The sequence below is a fragment of the Tachypleus tridentatus genome, chromosome 7 (genome assembly GCF_004210375.1).
Source record: "Tachypleus tridentatus isolate NWPU-2018 chromosome 7, ASM421037v1, whole genome shotgun sequence".
Lineage (NCBI taxonomy): Eukaryota > Metazoa > Arthropoda > Merostomata > Xiphosura > Limulidae > Tachypleus > Tachypleus tridentatus.
The window spans coordinates 83,592,808-83,602,344 of NC_134831.1; positions in this window are offsets into that span (position 1 = coordinate 83,592,808).

Here is a 9,537-nt window from a genome sequence, read left to right on the forward strand (position 1 = left end):
AGCATCACCACTATAACCACAAGCTTTATTACAAGAATAATAATGGTGGTTTGACGTCAAACAATACCTAGAAGTTTGCTTATTTCACAATAGATAGAGATAACATGGAACTACTTGTAACATTTTTATTTAAAATATGAAGGAAGCAACAACCTTTTCACTATCCATATGAAGTTTTATGACAAGTAATTTTTTTTATATTGTGAACAATCATTGTTGCAATTTTTTCATTAATAATAATAAGATATTTAACATTCAACTAACTAAAGTTTAAGATATTGATGTATTGTGTCCACTTTCACTATCTATATATGATCAGTGCCGGTGCTGTACTTTCAACGTTCTCACTTGAGTTAAATGATAAAACAGTATTTGCAAAACAAAGATCTACAGGCGCTGGTCCAATAATTATTAAATGAAATCCTGTGACCGTTTTGAGTTTAATTTAATGTATTGTGAAACTTGTACAATGAAATAAAATACATACACCAGTGAAAAGGTGGTAGGAAACTTGTTGATACTATCGAAGAAGAAATGAGTACAAAAAATCACACATTTAAAGAAGTATGTTCTTTAAAACATTTATTATATTTGTTCAACATTCACAGTACTAAGTTAGATCCACTATATTTATGTTTATTTTCACTTTGTTTTGAAGCCAAACTCGACGTCATTTCCATTTTCCCCAATACTATAAAAGCGAGTATTGAATTCTAACAAAACTGATGTCATTTCTCTAGTGATTAAAACCTATCCTATAAAGAAAATAATTTTTTGGAACAATTTCTCACAAGTCTAACACATTACTCCAACGTTTCCAAACTATGGTTCCTGAACTCTTTCAGGATTCGCAAACTTTTCAGGTGGTATTCTGATAAAATTCCATAATAGCGAAAGCAGAAGTATTTATACAACTCCATCACACTGAGTATATTACAAGACCTTCATGAGAAATGTAAACGTGAAACTTTCAGGTGTTTTATGTTGTTTTCTTTTAAATTAAATGTACTGCTTGAGTTGTCCTTAGTATTATTAATATATACAAGTGAATTTACCCTCAGAGGTATTTTATTTAACCTCTAAAATTAAATCCTACAACAAATCTGATTTGGTAAACTATGAAACAAGATATTACAAACAACGAATCTACCTCACTTGTACTGTTTGTTTGGTTTTAGAATATCGCGCAATGATACACCAGGGATATCTGCGTTAACCGTCCCTAATTTTGGATTGTAAGACAAGAGCAAAGGCAGCTAATCATCATCACTCACCGCCAACTTTTGGATTACTCTTTTACCAACGAATATTGGGATTAACCGTCACATTATAACTGAACCAAACCTGTAAAGGTGAGCATGTTTGGTGTGACGGAGATTCGAACTAGCGACTCTCAGATTAAATACACTTATATAACGGCCTTAGTCAGTTGGTTTATTTATGTTTGTGAATGTTTAATTTATTTCAAACGTTGTATCCAGTGTAACATATTATATGTTTCCAAAATATCATGTTGTATTTCCGAAACAGTTATAATAAATAAGGCAACGTAAAAACCAACCTTCCAGTAACTAGTCATTTCAGATCAAGTGCTTACTGTGTCAGATCTGAGTGACTAAAAGTTATGAAAATAGCTAGACTAAGAGTTTGTATTTAAATATACTGTACTCTTTATATCAGTTTGTTTATTTTCATTAATTTAATTCTCACATATCAATTCATATAATCCTTCTTTCCTGTTTAGTTAACCCACGTGACTCGAAGATAAGTTTCAGGACTGATAACACTAACAAACGGGTTTCATCACTAGCTAATGATTGCGTAGTTTACTGCTTAACAATCGTTTTATTCTATAATTTGTTTATTATTTTTCAGGCTTCTTTCATTTGTTAATATTATTATCTCCTTTCATTTGTAAAACACTCGGAAACGATTTTATTGAAAGTATAATTACCTGAAACGAAACGTTCTGTAAATAAATCAAAAATCTTTATAACAGTCCTCTCTATCACATGACCACACATCTTAACTATAACCTTAAAGAGCAGCTTCCATAGTAAAGGTTTCCGAAGATAGGTTGACATTAAAATCACACAACTCTACCAGACGGTGTTTCCACAATCCATCAATTGTACGAGTATGTCGGTTTCCTCGCACTCATTTTAACAGTGCGATAACACATAAATTCGTAGGTGTTGCTTCTGCTTTCCCTATCGGTATGTGTTTGTATTAAATAACGAGAACAGACATGCCATAAAAGAAACCTAACATGTAGCGGTGTGTTTATTTAAGAGGGTTACAAGTTGCTGAAAATATATGACAACATTAACAGTGGTTATGACTGATAATCACGTTAAGAGAAGAACATTTTTGAACTGGGAGTTTATCATTTACCATTTCCGCTAGAGAACTGGTACACTCAACCTATATATACGTGAACTAAATGTCTAAGCTAGTGGTCTTAATGGAATAAGTATAACCGTCTTTAATGTTAGACTATTGATCAAGAGAAGGACAGTCCTTTAAAAATATCCTCTGAACCAGAGAGGTGTCTAGCTATTGGTAACAACATCTATTATCACCATTATAACCCGTCTATAGTTGGAATTAAACAATGAATTCAACTACGTGACAGCTTGAACTTTGTAACTATCGGTCCGCAGACCATCAAGTTAACCATCGCCATGGTTAAAATACAACATAAGAAATTCTCGTCTTTATTTTACTAAGCCAAATTATTTAAATGATAGGATGTTAATTATTTATTTGAACGTGACATTATAGGTGAATCGGGTGTTTATCACACGTGTTATTAAAGATAATGCATCCCGGTCGCGCCAAACATGCTCGCTCTTTCAGCCGTGGGGGCGTTATAATGTGACGGTCAATCCCACTATTCGTTGGTAAAAGAGTAGCCCAAAAGTTGGCGATGGGTGGTGATGACTAGCTGCATTTCCTCTAGTCTTACACTGCTAAATTAGAGACGGCTAGCACAGATAGCCCTTGAGTAGCTTTGAACGAAATTCAAAAACAAACAAACAAACAAACATTAAACAGAACAATAAAGAGAACACTAAAGTGGTGTCTATGGAATACAACACAATAATGCTGTTGAAAATAAATGATTTATTTTGAGCTCCTGTCACAAAAAACTAGTAGAACAATAGATTTGAAAAGTTGTTATGAATTAAATAAACTTTCATATATTAACACAGTAATATTTCGTTAAACAATAACTTAAAGAAACACAATATGCAAAGGTTTTTTGTTCCCGAATTTTGAAGCCGTTTTTTAAATAAAATGTAATTGCACCTATGTTTAAAATATTAACAAGAAGACAAAGTTTTCCGAAGCCTTCTTTTTTAACAAGTTGGACATATCTTTTAATCATTAAATTCCCTATTCCAAAACCACTTATATTTTTTTTTACATAGACTCTGGTCAAATATGGAATATTATTGTCTCTTTGGATTACAACTGTTGCTACCACTTCACCTTCAATCATTACATCAGGACTTAATTTGTTATAACTATATGTGTGAATCATTTGTATGATCGAATCTGATGATTTTAAAACTACTGTTAATCCAAACGATACTGCAAAGAGTAGAAATAAACATGTTGAACAGAAGAACAGCTATCAGTGTTATAATTCAAAGTTTCATATTTCTGTAGATTTGATGATATTGTGATATAGATAATGTTTTTACTATCTCTGCTAAATTCAGTCAAAAGAAACTTCTCACAGCTGGTTCATCATCAGCTATTGTAGGTTCAATCATGATGTTGGATGTAGAAAACGTATGATCATTTATGTTTGAAGAAGCCATAGAACAATGGTGGACAGTTGGAGAAGTCGTCTTATAAATATATCCTCTTTCTTCCTGTTTAGAATAAATAAAACAAAGCTCACATGCAGGAAGAAAAGTGACGAAACCTTAAATGTGTGTTATGAGGCTGTCTGTCTAGACGTGTTGGTTATCAGGTGAAATTTTCAAAAGATATTATACATTTAACTTATAGCTCCAAAAATTTAATGTGAATTTATATAATATTTATTATATTCTATTATTAACGCTATAAATCAAATATAAAATGTGATTTAAAATAGAATAAAAAAGTGCACATCTTTAAAGAATCTAAAAGTAAGATATAACAATAGAGAGAAAAAATTACATTAGACTATCTGCGAAGAATCAAAACTGGATTTTATCGTTTTTAGTCCCTAAGCATAGCGCTGTCTCAATGATGGACTCAGACAAACTTTTATTCGACTCTCAGTAATCTACTTATCAGTAGATGTACTTCCGTATGAAATTGTCTCATTCTGAGAGTAAATAAAACGAAAATTAAGACCAAAAGTTTTTATTTCTTGATTTCATTCAGTTGATAACTCAGTTTCCCATTTTGCTGAAAACTATAACCCCTTATATAATAAGATAAAGGAACCCACGATAAGCGATGTTAACAGTTACTATAACAGTAAGATTCAGCCAACGTTTTTACTATACACAAGATATTAGGGTTTGAGCTGCTTTGTTTTTCAAAATGTCTTTATTTCACTTCTTTTCGTATCTAATAATAATGTGTTTCTGACAAATTATACTCTATTTTTAAATCTCGTTCAGTGTTTGTTGTTCATGCTGTTCATAGATGTCCTTGTAGAGAGGGTGGGTGTGTAAGGTGATAATGCCCTCTTGCGGACTTTTTCCTCTAGATACCGGTTTTCGATACCCGTGGTCGGGAGAACACAGATAGACCTTTGTTTAGCTTTGTGCTTGATAACAAAGAACAACAAACAAAGGTGTTAAACGTACGTTAGTTTTTAAGATAAGATGAAACTTCTTTAACACAACAAATTTTCACTAATGCTCATTCTTATTTGACACTGTTTTTATATCATGACATCTGGAGTGAAGCCGTAATTATCTGATCAAGTGCAAAGAGACGTTTATAAGTTTTATGTTGTTTGGAATTATCTACCTTTATAAAGTATCGAGGGAATGTAATCCAGTATTGTTGGATGTCACTCTAGGTATTTTCGTTTTAACAAATGATGCCAGTGGAAAAGTTCAAACAGAAATCGATATACTTGTTTTAGTATAACGTATTAGAAGATTTGAAAGATTGTGAACGATATTGTCCTGGTAGACTTGATGTAACTAAGAGTTCTTTAACTGTTTCCTTAAAATGTTATTTTAATGTAATAAATCAGTTGACATCAGTTCTGTTTAGGTTTTTAAACTGAAAACATCATATAAGAGAAGTTGAACCCATATTTATTATTTTGAAATATGTAGCTTATTACTGTAGAGTAACAAAATAAAAACTAAGATATCTAAAAAATGTTGAGATATATTATGAATTACATTAACTATAGGTATTAACCATGCCTATACATCTTTTCACCAATAACTTACCTATTCCATCACTTCACTGACCTTTCACCTCATACATCCTAGCGAAACGTCTTTTTTCATCAGAGCATCCAATTTTTCTTCCAGGAATAAGTGGTTATTTTCACGTGACCAGGCGGGTGAATTGATTAGATCCGCACTATAATCGTTGTATAATTTGATGTAAAGCTTTCGTGAAAGCAAACGTGAGGATTCTAAGGCTATTGTAATTCCTAACGAAATATCTATCATAAAAGAAATAATAATATTTGATATCAACCTGTAGATTGTAGTAATGATTAATACTATAAAAGACAGATTTTGATGTTTCTAAACATTCTACTTAACTGGAAGGAAGTACAGGTTCTCCTTTGTTCCGCATATATCAGCTGTAAAAAGTCTCGAATAACTTATTCATCATCAGTGGTTAAAAGCTTATTCATTAGGTTGGAAGCTTATCTTGTGTTAATAATGGTACCTGATGAAGCCAAGTCTACTTTGGAGTTACACAGGTGATGTTTAATGGGGTTCCATCTGATACTGAAATAGACGTTTTTCATGTGACAAGTGAAACGTTTTAAATTAACATTACAAGTAATATATGAGCACTGTGTTTATCATAAATTTTGTACAAGGCAATAATTAGATTTTATTTCATCACGACCTCACACTTAAACCAAACGTACACATTACAAATATAAATTTATATCTTTTTATTTTTTAAAATATTCAGTTAATGGTAAAAATAACTGACTCGGATTATGAGCTCCATAATACGAGTATATTGAGTAGATTTCAAGTTCAACTTTTTCCTTGGAGTCGCTTTGATTTAGCTTGAATTGCCTTGTTGTATACATTACAATTTATGGTTTCAGTTGAACGCAAAGCTGCACAATGAGTATCCAAATACGATTTCTAGTATTATATGTCTGCAGGTTTTCTGCTGTCACACTAGGGGGCGTTAATTTGGATAGTTAAAACAAAGCAGTTTGTTATTTATGAGTAAACATTCACTTATACAAAAAAATATTACCTACAGAGTCTGTAATTTATTAGTAAAATAATGCTCATACAGTTCTGTGTTTATTTGCAAAACAATATGTATATGATTTGTTATTTAATAGTTAAATAGTATCTAAAAACTTTGTTATTTATTAGTAAACGCCTACCTGTATGGGTTATTGTTTATTAGTAAAAGACTACTTATATAGTTCATTGTTTGTTAGTAAAAGACAAACAACTGTACAATTATTTTAGTGCCAATGCTTGTTTCTGTATGGTTTACATGTGACGTATATTCTTGACTGTGTATAGCGCAAGTCCCGTTTGTTTCCGTGATCTGAAGAAGTTTCTTGAGAGTAAAAATCAACGATATTTGTTTTACTAAAACGCAATAGAATATTGTTGAAATGTCGACACACTCACATGATTCTTATAGAATAAACTGACATGACGAGAGGCAAAGGAGAATATTTGCAAGTTACAGTCAGTGTACTATAGTTCTAGGAAGCTAAAATTGTGATAAACAGATATTAATCGAAAACCTACAGAAGTTAACCGTGAAAGTTTATACATTTCTAATATAAACAACTATTCGTCTTCAGTGAATTACATTGGACGTTAGAATTTCTACGAAGACATTAAATATCGTCAGGGTAAAAGTCAGCTGTGTGAGGCGGATTAAGTGATGTGTGACAATATAAACTTAGGATTAATGTTCTAGTTGGGCCATGGATCATGATATTCGGTCCTAAACAGGATATAAGATTTAGTATTGTTTTGTATATAAAACATAAGTTGTAATAACTATTAATAATAACAGTTATCATAAGATGAATTAATTTTGGTTTGGATATTAAAATGTATTTGTGTTAAAAATAAAATTATCTGTATTAATCTTTTTGATAAATACCACATGTATGATACATATTAATAATTAGTTATCTTCTAAATTAAAATCGAAAATTCAGGTTGTTTGACAAAGTAATTTGTAACGCACGTAACGTAATAAATCGAAGGCTCGTACGTAATATATTTTAATACGTAACATTAGTAAAACCCTACCTATACAATTCATTCTTTATCAGTAAAATATTACATCTATAGAGTTTGTTATTTATTAGTAACAGTGTATTTATATAGTTTTGTATTAATAAGTACAATGCTATTTGTACTGTTTATTTATTTACGCGAGACAAAGATATAAAGCAATTAACATTATAAAGTGCAACAATGTAGCTTGTTTGTGTTTTCTTGTAGGAAAGTCACATCGGGCTATCTGCTGAGCCCACCGAGGGGAATCGAACCCCTGATTTTAGCGTTGTAAATCCGTAGAAATACCGCTGTACTAACCAGGGGCAACCATGTAGCTATAAAACTGGGCGGAAATTCAATATGGATTACTTAAGTAAAAACTTGACTGATTGTAAGAAAAGAAACGACATAAGACAAAGTGAATAGTAATTTGTATTTACTTACAAGATATGTGGGCTTCTTTCTTACAGTTGAGAGAACTTACCTGGAAGAATTCTTGACGAAATATGATATGATATACCATTATATAATTAAAACGATTACGTTAAGCCTATCACAGTGCAGTTACATTTACGTCACAGGTCATTCCAGGATGAATATAAGAAGCCTATAATAACCTTCAGCTATTTCTAAACGTAAAAAAACAATCTTACACAACATCATCCTTGAGAAAGCCACCAAGGCACATACACACAGACACAGCTGAAATGGAGATTGTGTTCGTTAACAACCGTTTTTTGTTGTTTTTTTCTGGTCAATGTCTTTCCAAATACTTCTTTAACACACAATCTTTTTTGTTTGACATTTTTCTTTCAACAAAATATCTGATACCAATTTAACTCACGTCTAATACTCGACAGACGTAGATTTAATGTACGTGTGTAAGTGTTTAATATGAACAAGCAGAAAACAGAAAGATACTGTATTATACATGTAGCAGTTCGCAACGTAATCTATACTAGAGATAAACCAAGAAATAAACTTTCAATTTTTTTTTAAGCGTCAGTTATTATGAAAAACAAAGTTCATGAGAATGAGAGAAAAGTAATAAATATAAATAAGTGAATAATAATATTTAAACAATAGCACACTTCGATATGTAATATGCTTAGGAGGATACCAGCGTTAAAAGTTGGTAAAATGTTTAGTTCGCTAATGTGGGGTATTGTTTGTAAAATATGTGGTTAATAAGAGGGCATAAGTACCCCAACCTTTTTTTTCTCTCTCAGAGTCTGTACCGATGTTTTAATACCAGATCAAGAACTGGTATTATTGGTAAAATGTATTGATGATACAGTGTGAGGAACAGTTTTATTGATATATTCAGCGTTTCTTGATTCTAATGAAGTGACATCTGGTGATTAGTTATAATTTTTTAAAGATATGTCAGACCTTGCGTTGGGTGAAGTATGGGATTATATCAGTGTTTCATATGTATTATTATTGTAGCAGTTAATACATTTAGTCGACAAAGATGTTACGGTGCAGAAAAGTAATTAGAATAACTTATGTATCTAGTCCAATATTGGTGTTTGTTTCAGTTAAATACATATTTAGAAATGCATGTAACTTACACTGTTAAATGTCTATTGAAAAAGTTCAGCCTGTTCACTAGAATTGTATAACATTCTGTATGGTATATATCAACATTATAAGTGTATGTAAAGGTTAGTATTGTTGTACAAGATGAAATTTCAAAAATCTCGCCTAGCGCTAATAGAGTTGTCACAGAAACGTTTTGGTGGGTCCAACGGGGATATTATCAATATTTGTTCTACTGATAGTTCATTGGTGAATGACAATGATGAACGATATGGATCAGCTTGAAGTTCCATTTGTTAAAAGAAAACTGATCTGTGAGCAAGAAAAGAATTCGCGAATCACTTCATTACTTTAATATGTACTCCGGAAAGATGAACTGCAGAAAGTTAAGATTTATTTTTTTCATAAATTGTGTGCTCATGAGAAAGTAGCGACCACCAGATTTACCATCTTTAGAGGACTAGGCTGTAGTTTCTTCAAATCGTTTTCCTCAAGGTATATGATTCTGAAATATTGAACGATTAGCATGAAAATTTCTTTTGGAGGAAATTTTGGTGTTAATAAG